Source organism: Dermacentor variabilis, chromosome 2 (assembly GCF_050947875.1).
Source record: "Dermacentor variabilis isolate Ectoservices chromosome 2, ASM5094787v1, whole genome shotgun sequence".
In the NCBI taxonomy this organism is placed as follows: Eukaryota; Metazoa; Arthropoda; class Arachnida; order Ixodida; family Ixodidae; genus Dermacentor; species Dermacentor variabilis.
The window spans coordinates 136,629,215-136,648,248 of NC_134569.1; the positions used below are offsets into that span (position 1 = coordinate 136,629,215).

At 45.7% G+C, this 19,034-nt stretch overlaps 1 protein-coding gene across 1 annotated transcript in view; it reads left to right on the plus strand.

Moving 5' to 3' along the window:
* The window catches only part of LOC142572751 (uncharacterized), a 218,094-nt gene that overhangs the window by 106,513 nt on the left and 92,547 nt on the right, over positions 1-19,034 (plus strand). The gene's annotated exons all lie outside the window — the stretch shown is intronic.

Consider the following 19,034-nt stretch of genomic DNA (forward strand, 5'->3'; position numbering starts at 1 on the left):
GCAGAAACCGAGCCGCCTGGAGCTCGCAAATCGAGCCGCGGCAAACGGGGCCATCGATGAAGCGTCCCCGCCGCTGTCCGTTGGGTCGCTCCCGTCCCGTTCTCTCTCTCTCTCTCCCTCGAATGTGAGAGCTTTGAACTGGCCACTGTGCCATTACTACGATGGGGTTCCCGCTCTACTCTCCCACTGTAACTCTCGTGCGGCGCGAACGTATGCATTCCGACGGGTGTGCTGGCAGTACTAGCGTTTGTAAATGCGATAGAATTTATTTTGCTAGAACGGAGGCAGGTGCGCTATGGTACTGGGACTTTGTTAACAAAGTTGCACTAATGGTTATTAAATCTCTCTTGCTGTTGCAAATCAACTCGGCCCGCCGTAGCTGCTTAGTGGCTATGGTGTTGGGCTGCCAAACGAGGTCGCGGGGTCAAATACCGGCCACGGCGGCCGCATTTCGATGGAGGCGAAATGCGAAATTAATGGTGTACATAGATTTGGGTGCATGTCAAAGAATTACAGGTGATCCAAATAATTCCGGAGTCCCTCACTGCGGCGTGCCTCATTATTAGATCGTGGTTATGGCACGTAAAAGTTAAAACCGCACAATTTATATATTTTTTTAAATTTAATCAACTCGCGTACATTCTGTCTCCAATGGTGCATTGAAAAGTGAATAGCATATGAAAGCACTGCTTCATCATGATGGCGATAAGCTTATGTAAAAGTCTTCAAGCATGAATAGAAAGTATGTTTTTTGTTACGTTTGTTGCTTACTAATATATTTTTGCCTAAGACAATTTCGTGTGGTGGATGCAGAAAAGTATACAGAAGATTCATAAGAGATTGTGTGGTACAACTCAGTGCTACAATGTAAATGTTATGCTTATGCGAATTAGTCTTATTTGACAGCACTATGTACTTTTGTGGAGCCTGTCAGCTTTCTGTGCGTCCGCACGGCTATTATTTGAATTCGATTCATTGAAAACAATATTCTATGAAAATTAACAACAACAAAAAATATGCAGTGGAAAAAAGAAAAAGAAACGAAATGTGAGCCATAGCCCACGCCGCAACACTGACTACCTTCCACAACTTCCGCAGTGGATTCGGGAGTCTGTGCTGAGGTTGCATAAAGCTTCTTCAACACTTGCGATAGTCTGAACGCAGTAACGTTACCAATGAGAATTCTAGTGCAAGCCTATTTCTTTCGACTTAACATCGCTGTTTCCGGAAAACAGCGATCAATGTTCGATATCGCGAAACAGCATAGTGATCCTAAAGGGTCACTAAAGGGTGGCTCTCTGGTAAATGGAACACAAAATTTATTTAACGCACGCGAAGGTATTTGTCCTTCGTCTAAGCAATTCATATATACCGCAGCAAATTACATGCACAGATTTACTCTACGTACGGCAGCCAGTTCGAGAAAATGAAATTATTATCCCTGGCCATCGAGGCAATTACCTTCGTGTCACCATTAGTAGGCGCACCTGTGTACTAGTATAGCTTGAAGCTACGCATAAGGTAATAACAAGAAGCGTAATCAGATTGACAAGACGACAAGATTGACAAGATTGACAAGACTTCATAAAAACGAGTTGCTCCAAAAGACGAGCGGAGATCCGTTACGACAGTCAACAGTGACACCGAGGGGTTGTATGCCTCTGCGGCCTTTATATTTTTCTTCATAACTGTGACCTAAGAAAGGAACGAACTATATATGATTGGAGTGCGCGTGCCAGCGAAGATGTCTCAGAATTGTGCTTATTTATTATTTATTCCTTGAGGCATGTGTTAAGATTTTAATTTCACCTACTTCCATTAATACTTACTGTCTCCTGCAGAGCGTGCACCTCTGTAAGGCAGGACTGTGGAATGGAAAAGACCAATTTATGTTCGGGCGATAATGTAGTTACGAGGGCAGCTGAATGATAAGGTGCAGATAAAGGACATCATTAAGTAAGCAATATGATCGGTATTTGTAGAGTTAAATGCCAAATGACTACTTACAAAATAAAGTTAAAACATATCCTTTAGAGCAGGACACATCTATCAGGAGTGATATTGGACTGTAAACAAAAAAAAAATGTAAAGGAAAGAAAGAAAGAAAGAAAGAAAGAAAGAAAGAAAGAAAGAAAGAAAGAAAGAAAGAAAGAAAGAAAGAAAGAAAGAAAGAAAGAAAGAAAGAGAACAGCGTCAAATTTGAAGGTACTCTCGCAGAGTCTGTATGCTCGTGAGAAGAGCGCTAATTAGCGAAACGGCATAATAAAAGCAAATACGCTAAACCGTTGGACGCTGATACAACTGCAAGAGAGAGAGAGAGAGAGAGAAAGAAAGAAAGAACATATATTAAAATAAAGAGCAACTGCAGGGTCCTCTGACAGCCCTGGTCGTGGATGGAGTCCTCATTCCAGGACCCAATGAGCCGCTGCCACCCGGCATGCTCTCACGACCAGGGAAGCTATTCTGTAAGAGTCCACCTAATGGACATGTCCATTCCGTCTGCTGTTGAAGTTCTGATTGGCTGGGCTGGGCTGCGCGTCCGCAGCAGCGAGGCGCCACAGCCAATCAGCACTTCAGCAACAGACGAAATGGACGTGCCCACTAGGTGGACTCTTACATATTACCTCCCCAGATCGTGCCGGTCCCGTGAGTTGACGCTAGACAGCGAGGCTTGCCAATGTTGTGTGGTTGGGTGTGGGATTAAAGAGTTGGCGCTCACGCACTGGCACGCCCAAGCGGCGGGATAGAGCGTGGTCGAGGCATTGCAATCTGGGCAATGTTGCAGGTATTGTGCGGGGTACGTGGAGTGATATAGTGTGCGGTGCGCAAAGGTCTGTAGCTGCCTCCATGAAACTGCTTCAGCGCGCGTGAGGAAGTCGTGTGGTGGGGGACATTTCCCGCGCTGCAGTCTGTAGTGTTGAAGTATGGCATGAAATTTTTTGGGGATTGGTTCCGAACTCTCCTCGTCGCGGTTGTCTCGCTGTGAGGCTCGAGGAGTGTGAGCTCGAGCGGAGGCGTGGGCCCTCAGGTTACCAGCGAGAGAATCGTGTCCGGATGTCTATTCTATTGTGGCCGTTTCAGGAAGGGTACATGTCCTTAAGATGGAGATCGCCGTTCGGAAATTCTACCAGTTGCGTAGTTACGATATGATTCGCGTGAGCCCGTGATTATTGTGATGTGTGTTTTTCAAGGACCCGTGACCATGGCCACGGCTATGGCCACTTCTTCAGCTCCTGTGGTGTCGATGCGCTGTATCGTTGCCGCGGCGATCTCACGGAGGGCATAGTCCACGATACTGACGGCGTGGACGTCTCTTTCCTTGTACCTGACCGCGTCCGTGTACTGCGTGTCTTGACAGTTGGTGCACTTCTTGTGTAGTGCTTCTGCGCGAGCGCGTCGGCGGCCTCTGTTGTGTTAGGGATGCATGTCCCTGGGTACCGGTGCGAGGTAGACACGCTCACAAATGTTCGGGAATATGCGTTCCTTCTGCGCTCTCTCGTTGAGTGGCACGGGGTGGCCCGGGTGCCGTAGGACAGCTCTTTCCGCGGCTCCGTGAACGCTAACCGTTCCCTCTGGCTCACCAGGTGCGGTTCTATCAGCTTGCGTATTGTGTTGTGCATGCCGAGCTCCTCCATGCGTTTGGCGGAGGTCCCTGAAGGAAGCGCCAGCGCCTGTTTATAGGCTCGCCTTATAGGAGTGTAACTTTCGCACGTCACTGCTTAACCTGAATGAGGTTTTATTATCATTAATAGACAAGATATAGTACAAGGCAATAATATACAAGAGGAGGTCCCGAGGTCCAAGACTGTAATGGGACCTTGTAAGGGTAAGGTAAGGGATGTTGAAGGTCCGTCTGCTGCTACTCAGGGCGTATATGATCTTGACTACTTTGGCTTCTTTCACTCCGTGTCGTCTGTTTGAGATACCATGGATGAGGTGCATGATTTGTGTTGTGGATTTTCCCTGATGTTGCAGGGCTACCTCGCTTCCCCCGTCGCTTTGCAGTTGAAGGCCTAATATGCGGATTTGTTTCACGTTCGGTACGGGTTTTCTTTCAAGCATCAAAGTTCAAGGATTAACATAGAGTAATAGCGAACTTTCATGCACGCTAATATTTCCGGATGCTGCGATAAAAATGCGCTTATCGTTTATTTAGGGACCACCAGCCGCAGTAAAGCTTTCCAAGAGCAAGCTTCAAGAAAACTGGGGAACATTTTTTGTTATAGCTTGCATCATTTTCCGGGAAATTACGAGTGAATCGAGGAAACGAATAACTTATGTCAATGTATTGTGACAATCATTGCCAGCAGACGTGTGTGTGCATTACAAACAAGAATTAAGTGTGAAATAGTGACCGGCTATAACCTCAATAGGTTTTCCCATTCATGTCTTGCTGGTAAGCACTTTTATTTGCATTGTCGTAACCAAGCTGCTGCCGCATATAGTGTGTGCTCTTTTTTTCGATTGGTAACAGATTTTTTAAAATATGGATGAAGCGTTGTAATGTTTTCTTCGCTACTCTTTATTTTAGCGTGGCGGTAACTAGATGGTTGAGTAACCGTCGCTGTCCGTTCGTAACTAATGAATCTTTGTTAATTAGGAACAGACTACGATGGCTACCCAACCATATAGTGTCCGCCATGCTTCAATGACGAGTAGCGAAGGAAGCATCATTACATCGGTTAAATTCCCTTACTTAAAAAACCAGTTTTCATTAAAAAAGACTCACATGGTATGTACTGAATCAGTACACTTGTGACTACCAGTCATGCTGGCGCCTCAGATGATATGCTCAACTAGGTTGTATGAAACGAAAGAAAGAATTCATTCATTCACTCATTGCGCTTGCTCCTTCCGGTGCGTCTTCGGGTTGGTTCGCCGTCTCCATAGGGACTTGCGCTAGTTCGTGTAAACGTAGTTTACAGAAATACTTTCCGTTTGTAAATTTTGCGAGCATTGGGGTAGAATTGTATAAATAACAACCTCATTGTTGTTGGTTCGCACCATGTGATCGACCTTGACAGAGAATGGGGAGCTGAAATTCACAGCAGCCCACGAACCAGTCCGTGGAGGTGCGATCGCCCGAACACAGAAAGCGCCGTTTGCAGCGGGACATTTGCATGTCGAGGAGCGACGTCGCATCTTTATGCGTCAGCAGCCGCCTCTGGCCCACGTCTTTTCTTATTTGGTTCAAGTGGCACAGCCATTGTTGGGCTGTCTTCCCCACTCGGAACACGCTCAGGTTTCGCCATTCTTGCTTTGAATTTGGTGCCGCGCCTCTCGTGCTGCATTAATCCACTTGAAAATTCTGCGCCTCCTACACGCGTTCTTGGCCCGTTTCGAACAGTACTCTCTCGTCCGTTTTGTTAGGCTGTCGCAAGTGATACTGACAATAGCTTTTCTTAGCAGTCGCATAATTCTTTTTAGCTTTTTTAATTTTTTATTCACGAAGTATGGCAAGAAACCTAGCCGCGTTAGGTATCTCTTCTTTTTTCATTTTATATTTTGTCAATTTTTTTACTTTTCCTTGTGCGAATAAAAAAATATAAACAGGGCTGATTATTTCTCTCTCCCCCCTCTGCCGAAATTGATTTTTCTTTTAGGTATCTGACAAATAGCACGTTTCAGATTCCCTCTTCTCTGCCTCTCACATCCTTGCCTCATGTGCTAGCAGCTTACGCTAGCTTTGACGCGCACCTTCGACGCACAAGCTATTTGGCGTTCTTAGTGGTTGCATCCTAACTTGACCGTAATTCGAGAAACGACATTGCGGAACTGCTGTATAACATGTCCTGAGAATATGCAGCTTTAATCGACACCTCAAGCACTTGTAGACGACCCTATACCACATCAAGTGTCTCACTGGCAGCCGAGAAACTGCAGAAAACGCTTTCAACTCCTTCTTCGAAAGAGAAACCTACATGTTAGCTGGTTATAGGCACGAAATTGAACGTCGTCTCTATAGCATAAAATAAAAAGTTACAGCTGACATCACTATACGGGGCAAACGAGTACTCTAACTGGAAAATGAGCCTCCCAGTGTATTATTACATTCAATATCCCCTGTTTTACTATCCTTCCTTTCTTTCTTTAATTTGGCAGCATTTCTTTAAGAATTGCGTATCAAAAATAACGCTGTTCTACCTCCACAAGTGGAAAACATAAAGAGGCGGACATATTTGCACGACGATTCGCTATTATGAAGCTAATTTAGAAGGTTCCTTCATTAACTGCTTTAATTGTTCACTTTAAGACACATGTTCAAATTTCGCTATGGAAGCAAAGTAGCAGTGAAGTAATCGTATCTGCTCCAGAAATACTATGAGGGTAGCACAACCTCCGGCATATCCGAACCCTAAATCTGTCGAAAAGACAGCAGACCTGTGCGATCTTGCACAAGTTGTTTTTTTTTTTTCGAGCAGTTGCGTTCGTAACTGTAACTTCGTATGAGCATCACCCGTAATGTTCCCTCTCCCTTTATTAACAAATTTGATATCGGTGTCTATCGGAGTTGTTACAGTACAGCTAGTTAAATTCTGCGTCTTTCTTAAAGCGCACTTATATATCTCTAGAGCGCTTGCATAAGTAGCTTACTGCAAATGTCGTAATCAACCCACACTCAAGATTTGAGCATTGTCTATACATCCCGCGCAACATCCACCTCGTTTCCGCCAAATATAAACCGAGTTTCTCGTTTCTTTCAGCTAGGACATCGTAAAACCTAATACGCGTCTCATATTGCGCAATAAAATTGGAAGAAAAAGACGACTGAGGAAATATTTGCAAAGCTCATAACTAAGCTGGAAACGTTAAAGTTTCGCCACACGTCTTATTTAACACTGGCCCCATTTGCACCAAATGTAAACTCTCTTTGATGCGGAATTCTTTCGGCACACTCGGAAAACAGCGGATAATGGTCAGATAACGCTGTCGAGCACTAGCTGAAGATGTTTTTTTCAGAAAGCCTGTAAATCAATCCAGAGAGAGAGAGAGAGAGGAAAGGCAGGAAGGTTAAGCAGAGGCAAGTTTCCGGTTTACTACCCAGCACTGGGGTGGGCGATATAGGGTTTGTAAAGAATATATTTAACATCGCATGCACGTCAAACACAGTGTCTTCCCCCCCCCCCCCCAACCACTTTATCTATTTTCATTGACTTTGATTTCCGTCGCAGTTATAGCTCACCCGGGACAGCGGGCCGAATTCTGCGCCATTTGTTAAAAAGAAGAAGACAAAAGAGAAAAGAAAAACGTTATGGAGAGCTAGTATACGCAGTTTACTGCAAAAGCCACAATAAACCAACAACGTTTGAACTGTGCCTACACATCACTCGTAACGTACCTATCATATTCACTAAATATAAACAAAGTGCCTCGTTTAGTTCCTTGAGAACAAATACCGCGGACGCCTCGTGTAACGCACAGAAATGGGGAGAAAACTAAATTTTCGTAATTATTCAAAGTTCATAGTGAAGCCAGAAAGCGTAACGTTTTGCCAGACATCATACTTAACATGCCTACACCCCCCCCCCCCCCCTCCCGCTCCCATTTACTAAATGAGAACTCGGTGCCACATAGATTTCTCATGGTACACTGGAAAACATAGCGGGTAACGGCCGACATTCGCTGTCAAGCACTTCATGAAGGATTTTTTTACAAAGCTTGTATTTAACTAACACTCTTTAAACTTTGCCTGCGCGTCGCTCATTAGGTTCCCCTCATTTCTGAGGAATTTGTGGCACGTTGAGTTCTTTCGAAGACAGTGGACGAACTCCATACGTGGTTCGTACTCAACATACGTCCCTTAACCTCTGGAACGCGTGCGTAAAGTAATTTGCTGCAAAGCCTTAAGCTACCCGCTTCAAACTTTCTGTGCTTGTCACGTGTAGCATGACCCCTAAGCTCTAAAGATACAATATTGCCGCCATTGTTGGTTCCCCAAGGTGTGCGGGGGAAACATTTCATAAGCTTTTCCCATGACCACTCTCAACACATAGAAAATTGGTATTCGGCAATTTTTATTTAGCCCCCTAATCGATCCAGATATTTCAAATTTTGCCTGCACGTCACTCCTATCGTGCCCCACATTCTTTTTAAATATAAACTTCGTGATTTACCTGGTATATCTTTCTCTAGAAAATCGTGAAAACTTAATAAGCACTGTGATCGGGGCGGGTGGTACGGATATATAGACGCTTGTTCTGAACGGTTCATAGTATTTCGTCCCGCTTGCGGCGTGGTGTACAATATTAGAACCATAGTGAGTTTCGCAGCTGCACTCGAGAAGTCGCCAGTTAGCGGCGGCGTCAACAAGTAGCTGTGAAAGCCAGTGCATGCTAAAGTGCGTTGTTCCGGTCCGACGAGGTGGAGAGTACAGCCGAAGGAGCGCAGTAACAGAGATGACGGAGTGACAAAAACGCGAGAGAAAGTGTGCTCGCGTCTTACGTGTTTCGCTTTTAACGCCGTCCCTAAGACGCAAAGTTCTTCCGGATGTAGTTTCAGTTTATTATTAATTCTTTAAGTGCAGTCATTGGGCTAGAGATAATACACCGACGAGGGTGCCAACATCAAAGATGCAACGGGACGCTCTGTTGGTTTACTGTTGGTTCACGCGGCGCCAAGGCGGAGCCTTCAGAAAAGGTAATGAACACAGACGAGCAGTGATCTCTCGCATCGCTGAATTGTCTCTCGCTGCAATGCTTCCAAATACGACAGAAAGCAGCACTCACCCCAGGTATGTCGAGGCTTGTTCTTGGCCTGACAAAACCAAGAAATAGAGCAAAGCAAATAGTTACGGACGTTTAGGTCTACAGGTTGGTTCACTGCACGTGCGAAACATTTGCTCCTATTAAGCTTTTATATCCACACACGTTTTCTCCCTAGCAATACTCATCTGCCTATCTGTCCCGTACCGCGGTCGGGGCAAAATGAGCTATCAGTACGATCTAGCTAACTGGCATTATATATCATAAAGCGTGTGTGTGGGGTTGGGGAGTGTAGGGAGTATGAAGCGTGGGTGCACCAAGGAATCTCGCATACATGAAGATGTGAATTAGATCTACATAAAAACGGGACAATTCACGGCGCCGATCATTTTATGTGATCTGTACTTCAAAAGCAAGTACGATATAAAACACTATCACCCTGTCATGAAATGTAAAATAAAGCAGTCCTTGTACGTCTAATTTAATTGTAGCTAGTGCCAGCTGAATTAAGTGGAATTTCTTACAGTTCCATACGACAGACTGGAACTTCTGAAATTCGAAGCGGCCGTTTGCGGCGAAGCCCATGGCCTTGATCAAGACCATGGCATGTTCAAAAGATAAAAAAGGTGTAAAGTACCCAAGCTGACCTCAAACGACAAGATAACCATTCAGCCAACAAAAATATAGCAGTTGCAGAAGTGGTGCTAATGTCTATGGATTGGAAGATTTGTTTTCTTTTTTTAATAGACAAAGCCATGAAAGAATCAATGCGAAGTGCTTTACGCCCATCGTAGGGATTCGAGCTTAGATTGAGCAATGCTTGCGTACAGATTCAAGGCGCCGAAAGCCCTTTGTCGCACTGCCCGGGTCAAGAGACAACGAGCGAAGGCGGAATTTAGATGCGATTACAGCGCTCCCGGGCAACGCCACTTATGAGCAAGAGCCGCCACTCGTGCACCTTCCGCCTCTGTTGCCTGGCATCGGAGCTGCGAAGGGCTGGGTTGGTTCTTGCAACAGATGTGCGAAACCACATGGGTGCGCAAACAAGGAAGCGTTACGATTGCACTTGGTTCCCGTACATACGTAACAATGAACAAAAATAATCGAAGCTGCATTTTTTTTTCCAGCTCTGGGCTTTGCCGCACTGCGAAATTTGTTTACAATGTCTCTCGTTTACATTAAACAAAGACAAAAGCAGACAGAGAATCCTGCCCTGTAGAATTGCGCTAAGCCAGCCGAGTTGAGTGCGTAGAGATTCGTGTATGAAGCAGCAGTTGCAGCGTAATTGGTATCTTTGTGTTTTGCGAAACGTTTCATCTCCGTTATTGCTTTATTGTTCTAGTTATCTTTAGGCACTTTCGTTTCGAACTAAAATGCTGTCCTGCTAGACACAGCATTACGGATTTCTCTGGCGTGAGACGGGTGCGCGATAAGAGAATCACAAAGCATGCAGAACTTCATTTGTGTTTGTATATGAGCGGATCGAAGGTGGCCCCTAAGCGTATTGTATAATGGGCTAATTAAATCAACATTGTTCGCTGTTGATAAACAGTGTTCCGGTACTCATGATATCCCGCATAACAGATGCCACCAAAATTTGTAGACAAAGCTCCTTGTACACATCGCGCACATTCGCGAGGACTCAGACGCTTTCGGCAAACAATCCGGGAGAAGGAGGGTGATTGTTAACAAATATTACTCGAGCAGCAGATTATTTGCCCTCAACACAAAGGATTGGATTATGAAACATATCAGATAGTGAAACACATCACCAGGCAGTAAGGCTTGCATGCGCACGCACTACCCCCCTCTCCTTTACACACGCACATACCTACATGTACTCGCACACGCACACACTTCACATCACAACTTTACCAGTTAAAGAGTTTCTTCGGCTATATAAGGTAAGAAAAGCACTCACTGGAAGAGTGTCTCATCGTGGCCATTCGTTGCTGCGTCCACTGCAGCCGGATCATTCCGCCGCACACAGTACCCATAAGCATTAAAGTAAATGCGGGCCGAGCAGGGCTCTATTAGGAGCGAGCGAAACATTTTGACGTAGACCTGTATCTCATGTGCTCTTTTACGGATTTTATAAATACGGACACGGTTTTTCAGATCTCGCTGCAAGCATTTCAAATGTACAATACTTCAGTTACAGTGTAGCAGTAGACGTTTTTACTTTAATTACAAAGGCTTAACGCTTATTAAGCTCACATATGAAAACTGAACTACCGGCCCATTTTTCGGCGCAGCACCAGCAAAGGGGGAAAAAAGGGGAATCCGCGTGCGTTTCGTAGGCAGAAAATAAGCTGTTCTGCATTTTTGCGTGGAAACGACTTTGAATGAAAATAACGACGAACTTCAGGCAGCAGCTTAGATATGAAAAGTCACTGGCAGCAAGGGGAGGAAAGGGAACCGTAATTGAGCATGAGAATCCCTTCCCCTACAGTTTTCGCTTTCAATCTGGTTGAAATAATGTAAATAACTTACGAAAAAAGTTAAAGCGTTACAATAGATTCCGCTAAGCTTCCCCTAATTTCAATCGCTCTTGGCACTTTTGGAGCAGCTTCACGTATACTACATTTACGACTTTCCAAAAACAGCTTTAACATAAAACACCAAGAAGTGCTTAACTGAATAAAATTCGCAAAGCAGACTTCGAGTACTTGCTTGACATATTTGTTATAGCAAATGTTATAGAAGACAATGACTGATGCGCAGCTGCGTGTAAATTGCTCCCGTAAATATGACGCCGACCATCGTTGCCACACATGCGAGACAAAAATAAGAAATATTGCAAAACCAGAGAGAGAGAGAGAGAGAGAGAGAGAGAGAGAGAGAGAGAGAGTAAACCTCTCTGTTATGTGAATGTAGCTTTGAAGAGGCGTCCTCATTGCAGAATGCCTTGAGCTCGGGCCGCGTCTTGGGTCCTCGCGATCAGCCATTGCTGATCCTCGAGGTCAGAGCTGGCCAAGGATCTCTCCCAAAGCTCGTTGGTGTGATAAGGGTTCGGAGGATTTAGAGGTGCCAGGGGTACTCTTCTCAGAGGTCCCCCTTAATGAGAACGCACCTTGCTTTCCTGGTGCACAATATTCCCCGTCTTACCGGCGGCTTCTTGAACTAAGCGTATCTGTAGAGTTTCTGATGTTGTGATAAGGATGAACATGCCTTTAAAGAGAGCAGAAAGCTGCTACAAGAAAAGAAAAGAAAGAGCGAGAGGAAGTTATAGTTCTTGCAAGGGGACCGTATTGACCATGACAATCTTGCATGGAACGTATAGGCGCGGAAAAAAAAAACTTTGTGAGGTCGCACCACACCTGCCAGACTAAGATTTCGCCGAGAATGGTAATTGTAACGTGCAGTACATTAGAAGACCTGACGATTGGTTTGAGCACAATATGTTACGGAAAGCTTGTTACAGTGGTCAAGTCTCATACGAGTGGTTCTGTGTTGTCCGAACAGACGCCATGGTGACTCAATGGTTACGAACATTTGACGTTCGGCTGCCTACGACTAAGTCACAGCCATAACTTCCGGCCGTGGCAGCCGGAACGATGGAGGCGGAATTCACAAGTGTGCTAAACTGGGCTGGCTCATACATCATTAGGACAGGAACAAACAACGCCTAAGATGGTGAGAGCACGAGAGACACTGGTGCTACACGCAGTGCCTTGTCTGCCGGGCTCCTGCCGTCCCGTCTTAGGCGCTCTTTGTTCCCGGCCCAAAGGGGCGAAATTAAAAAAAAAAGATCAAGGTCAGTTTCCTTTTTGGTCCTTTCAAGGCGTCAACAGGTCACGTTAAGCGCCTTTGTAAGATTCTACGCTCGGAGTTGTGGGCTCAAGTCAGATATAACTGGCACGTCTTGCATGTCCCTTGCTATGCTTCGTTCCCTACCTGTATTGCTGAGCAGCGTTTAAGGATTCTCAAGCGCCAGGCGTCCCAAGCTACCGAATTCTTGTGGTTGGATTACACTAGAGGACTGCTTCATGTCCCGAAAGACAAGAAGGCAGTACGAAAAGAGCTGGTGTCTGAAGACCAGATCGCAATCCCGGAAAGCGTCACCCGTGTCCTGGACAAAAAGACGAAGTATAGCCATGAACCACGTATAGCCCATGAATTTTCGGCTTTAAATAGACGCATATCAAAGAAAGCCACGAGTGAAGACCAGGAGAGACGCCTCTTGGAAGGTGTTGATGCCCTTGATAGGGCTCCCAACAAGACGGGTTCCGGCAAGTCCAGAGACCCTACAAGGACCGTCGTAACTTTTTGTCAAGGAAAATGACCACCAGCTTTTTCAGTCTGACAAGGAAGGACGTTTCGTGGTTTTCTCAGGAGGTGTGTTTAACGACAAGGCACAACAAACTGTAGAAAAGAACTTTGTCCCAGTCAAAAAAAAAAAGCAACAAGAGTCAAGAAACAAGCTATAGCACTTTGCACAGAACTTAACCTTTCTAAATTAGTCAAGGCAATAAGTGAATGTAAAGGTGTTTCATTAAAAGTATTTTTCACAGCAAAATTGCACAAGGAAGGAATTCCGTTCCCTGCCATTGCGAGCGAGAAATGTTCTTTGCAGCAACTAGTTCGCCAGTTTCTTTTAAAGAACTTGAAATCGTTGCAAGTTCAGCGCTCGACCTACCGTTTTTTACTTGCCCTCCTAAGTATCGATTTTCCTGTTAGCGCAGCACTGTACTCATTAAAAAACATAGAGGCTCGTGTAGGGTGCCGTGGGGGAACGTTAAACGCCAGGTCGCAAACTTCTATTAAATTTTATTGGAACTTAACCCGGAACCTCCACAACGTCCTCTATTGATGTCCGTGTGTTGCATTGGAACTTCAAATCCCTTAAAAAGGCAATGGTGGTGGTGGTGGTGGTGGTGAGTGGTAGCAACCTGCGGATTTAGCCTGGCGATCAAGGCCGGCGATTGCTCCACCCGAGCGTCTCTCATAAAATCACTGTGGTGTTTCACCACTCGTCGATCGGACCAGTCTCTCTAAAAAATGCGATAAGGAGACGTGAGTTTCTTTGCGGCCTATAACTAGTCCTTCGGGGAACACAAGGAGTTGCAGGCATGTATGTGGAAGGTCCTTTTGTTGCAGATTTTCCAGGAGAGCGTCCCTTTCATCTCGGAATTATGGGCACGACCGCAGAAAATGTTTAATGTCGTCTGTCTCGTCGCATGCCATGCAGTTCGGAGATTTAGTGTGTCCCGTCTTAATTAAGCGTGCTGGTGTACTAGCAGATACAGTCCTTATTCGATATACATGTGATGCTTCCTCTCGACGAAATCTCTTGGTTACGCATGGCATATGTGCTGGAACCCAAAGTGACCCAAAGTGATTTAGAATGTTGGATTTCTTAACTTAATTACTCCTTCGACCCTTGACTTTAGGAGGATGAGGGAGCGCTGCGTATGCAAGAGCATCAGATTTTAAAAGGTCACTATAGAAATTATGTGGTATTTCTATTGACTTTATGTTGCTGTCATAAGAATGATGCGATTTGATGTCATTCACTATTTCTCGAGAGAACCCGCTTATTTGCGATGTATTGTTGTTGTCCAACCGTTTCTAGTTGCGTCAACTGCGCCGCTACGCAGCGTTGAGACTCAAACGATATCTTCCTCTGGCAGATAGTGGTGAGCTCAAAAGCGAGTGACCCCCTTCATACCACGCCATTCGTTGCTGACGATATGGAAGTATGAGTTATTGTACAAGGCACGCACACAACTCGCTTTCGTACACGCGCTGGCGCGTGAAAGGCGCTTGAGGTTGCACGCGCTTCAAGACCTGCTACAACCTTTCGCGTTGTCTCGCGCTTTTCGGCGTGAGAGACGACGGTACAGAAGAGGCGATGAGTGCCAAGTGAAAGTTCAACTTCAACAGACGCTCAGCGCCTCGTTTCGTGCGTGTCACCCCGTCGCAGCAGCAGGCGTGATGCATGGCAAAGGCCGATAATTCTACAAGCATTCTTCCGTAAATGCCCATTGCCGTTTCCGACATACGCGTTCTGTATTCTTAGAAAGAAAAAAAAAACGGGATCGCGTCAGTTCGTGCGGGGCGTCGAGACAGGTTCCGAAACCGGGAGAGGAAGACCTCGGACGCCGAATCACTTAGCAAGCATCGGCGCGCTGAAAGGCAGGTGCGAACACATCCGGTGGCGATAAGGAAAGCACGCGCCCGGGAGGCAGATAAGAGAATTGCCGGGAAACCCCGCGGTCGCGGCGCTACGCCCCTCTCGAGACAAGGGCGCCCGCGCCCCCAGGCGGTAGCCCCGGGCGTCATGAACCCGCACTTGGGAGCACCAAGGCATAGAGAGAAAAGCGATATAGAAATGAGAGAAGGCGAGAAGGGAGCAAGAGGCGCGCTTGGGCGTCGGGATCGATGGCGCGTCCGAGTCACGTGGTGCCCCATTGAGGCGCCCCTGAAGGCCCTCTCGCGCTCCCCCTGCTTCTACACGCGCCGACGACACGTGCGCGCCGGTTTTTAGACACCGAGCAGAGCGTCCGCCGCCACGCACGCCGAGAGTGCACGCTCGTGGCCAACGGAACTCCTGCTTTCTTCTCGGCCGTACACGAGGTCCGTGCGCCGGCGTTGAACCTAGGCTGGATGTGCACTAGACATATCCGGCCCGCAGAAGAATTAGTTGTTCTTTTCATGAGCAAATCTGGCATCGTTACATTAGCCTAGCCGCTTGTAAAATTCTTCAGTGAGATGTACCGAGCGACCCACTGTTAAAGGAAATAGCATACGAGCGCAGAGCACGCGCGAATTTTTTGCCTCTGGCAAGCGTACAGTTTCCTCGCTTTGCAGCAGATGACTTGTTATTGGTGGCGCTGGCACCTTTCCACACACCTGCGCAGTGCATTGGCGTAGCATGTAAAATTCTTCAGTGACATGTCGTGTTTTTCTTTCTTTTTTTTCATTTTCTTCCCGTGTTTTTCTCCTTTATTTTTTTTCCTTTTCCCAGTGATAACAACTAATCCCTCACTCGAAATTGGGCGTGCCTTGTCCGTGCTCCCGTTTGACCAGCCATTCCATCACGCTAATGACGACCTCTGTCGTTGACGACATTGCACAACAACTGTTTCTGTCGTCGTCAAGCTACCTCATCATCCACAGCTTCGCCCAGTAACACATCTTAAAAAAAAAGAAAAAGAAACTTCTCCACGACCGATTCTACTGTTATTTGAAACAATGTCAGTGAAGCAGTCTGCGTTGGGGAATCGAGCGCGCTAACCAATAAGCTGTCGCGGAACGACAGTGCTGGGCAATTAGTGCAAAACTTTGCGCACCACACAGAACCTTTGAGTATAGTCGGATCTGTGCATCCATTTCGTAGGGCGGAAATGGAAATACTGTGTGGACTAGCATCACATTATGCGGGCATCGCATAGAAGTTCTTCTTGATAAGACGGGGGTGTGTTTGCGCGATCACTCATGGTCACGCTCGTGAAAGCGGCGTCGCTGGCGCAAAGGAGGCGTACATGACGATAATGATGATAAACGTCAAGCATGGCAAATACACGCACGCTATTTCGGAGGCCAGAACCAGAAGTATACTGTAGTGGACGAGGACGACGATGTGTTCGTAGCATAACAGTTATTCTGGACAAAATGGCACACCCGCCGTGGTTGCTTAGTCACTATGGCGTTGGGCTGCTGAGCACGAGGTCGCGGGATCGAATCCCCGCCCCTGCGGGCGCATTTAGATGGGGCCAAAATGCGAGAACACCGGTGTAATTTTGTTTAGATGCACGTTAAAGAAACCCAGGTGGCCCAAATTATTCCGGAGTCCTCCCTACCGCGTGCCTCTTAATCAGATCGTGGTTCTGACACTCAAAACCCCATAATATACAATGAAAAAATAGCAGTGTGTCGACGTGCAATTATCTGCCATCATTCGCAAAAAAAAAGAAAACGGCGTCAATCTCACAAAAGAGCTGTAGATCAAAATGATGTCGATGAGCGTCAAACTTGGCACATACCCATAGCAGAGGATGCGACGATAACTGCGCGGTTGACGGAAAACAACGTCCAAATCATGCATGGCGCCACTGGCGACAACTAAGTACGAAGAGCAACAAGAAACAGGTACTTTGCATTTAATTTCGCGCGGCTGTTTAGCGGCCACGTGATACGACATATCTTCACAGCAGATGTAGAGAAAGACGATTTTTTTTTACTCACACTCAAGTATAGTCGATGGAACTGTGTCATTTTGCTCGTGACATCCAATGTAGAAGTTGTGGCCTCATTGAAAAGGAATTAGCTTTAATAGTCAAACACTCGTATTCAATAATTATGTAAGTAAACTTTCCCCTTAAAGGTAATCTCAAACGCCGTGCTTCCGACACGTTAAGCAGGTGGGTGCTTGGTCGTTGCCCTACTGAATGATTGAGACAGACAATAGGACAATTTTACACTTCACAAAACTTGACACACTGATCAGAAGGCAACCTCATCATTATAACGCACGAAAGCAACGAAGATAAACGTGTTGCAAGAAAATTGTCCGAATCAAAAATATTCAAACAGAAAGAAATGCTGGACTGCCTAGAAAAAAAAAACACATTTTCGTAAGTCTTTGGCCAAACAGTTGCGAACAGAAGGTTCCTTAAAGCTGTACATTTGAACTAAAAAAATTGACCTAGCAGGAACTTTCAGCTACAGCACCAGCAGAGTGAAAGCCGCAGGTTAGAGTGTTTTCTTTTAACAGTGGTCTGCATTTTACGTCATTTAGAGTTCCACACAAAACAATACTATGCCATACAGGCAGCAATTTTTATGCATAACTAAGGAGATAGAGTCACAACTTATTTATTTAAGCCACGCTTTTCATTCTCCAGTATAACACAATTTATTGTTATTGCTTAAATAATAAATTAAATATGTTATATTCGTGTCGAATTCTTACTTTCATACATTATTTTAGGAGTGCACCCACCCTAACTTACTGCTCTACAACCGCTAGATTGTCCTGCGTCGTACCCGTTGTGCGTGAGCGCAACAACTTGAGCAAAAAGCAGGCAAGCGAAAATAGCATGGTCGTTTTGACTGTGGGAAAATGCTGCTGCCGCAGTAAATTGGTTCATGAGCCGAAGGAATCGTTGAAGTCTGCTGTTTTTATTTCCGAAGTGTTTGAAGAGTTTGGTTATGGGATGTCATGAGCTCCTCTTATCTCTAGGTAAAAGTACTTTCTCTTTCTTCGTTTATTTATTTCTTTAGTTGACTTTTCAAGAGCGCGTCAAAATATATATTCCTTGTCGATTTTTTTTTCAGCTGCGTGGCACGACAGTAGTATCTTACCGTTTTTGCTCGAGTGTACGATATATTGAGGACTAGTCAGGTGCAGACTGGCACCTTTAGTCCCTAAGAAGACACAAGCCGAAAGCAGACACAACTTCAAACGTGACCACATCCAGGTGTACCATGGTCAAAGCGAGATTTAGTTAGAACCATCAAAATGCATTAAATGCGGCATAAACTGATGATTACGCAATTTTTTTTCTTACACTTACTGTCTGGATTTATTTGCGAAGCCTCGTATGTATCCTATGCGGATCCAAGCTGTGTTCTAAAAAAACACACACTTTCGAAAGGAAGACATTCTTTGGGTTTCGATTAGTTCGCTTAATCTCGTGTGAAGCCTCCTCAGTGCCATGAGTCTATCAGCGCAGGGAGAAACACATGGTGAATAAAAAAAAAAGATGGGCACGAAAAGAAGCATAAGGAAGGAAAGAAAGAAGGAAGGAAGGAAGGAAGGAAAAAGGGGAGCAGGAAAGGCAGGGAGGTTAACCAGTTTAGTTAAATGAGTCACTGAATTCAAGGAGGCGACAGCTGTCATTTCGCGAGTGCATTCTCGATGATCAAAAAATAAATAAATACCGCGCCGTAACAAAGGCAGATGCTTGGCCAAAGCGTATAACATCTGCGCCTTGCCAGCGCAAGGTCCCCAAGGTGCACTTGAAGAGGCCATTGACGAGCAAGAGCACGTAAGCGTCACCGCGCCCACGAGGAACGTGAACTTGCAATCGTAAGGCCTTTCAGCCGCTATACGAAGCATTCCTTTAGTTTGTTTCATTTAACTTTCCTGGACGTTTCGCAAGCAAGTGCCGCCTTGAACTACCGCACGTTTTTGCGTGAATGGATTGGAATATATAGCCTCATTAACCTCGTCTCCAGTAATGTGGTCAGAAATGTGTCATCGCGGTCTTTGTTGTTGTTCCCGCTGTAGCTGATGTTGTTTCAAGACAAGTTGCACAACAGGCCTCCTGCGGGGAATAGGCAAAGAATTAGGCGTAGGAGGAAGCCCGAAAAAAAAATGTGTTT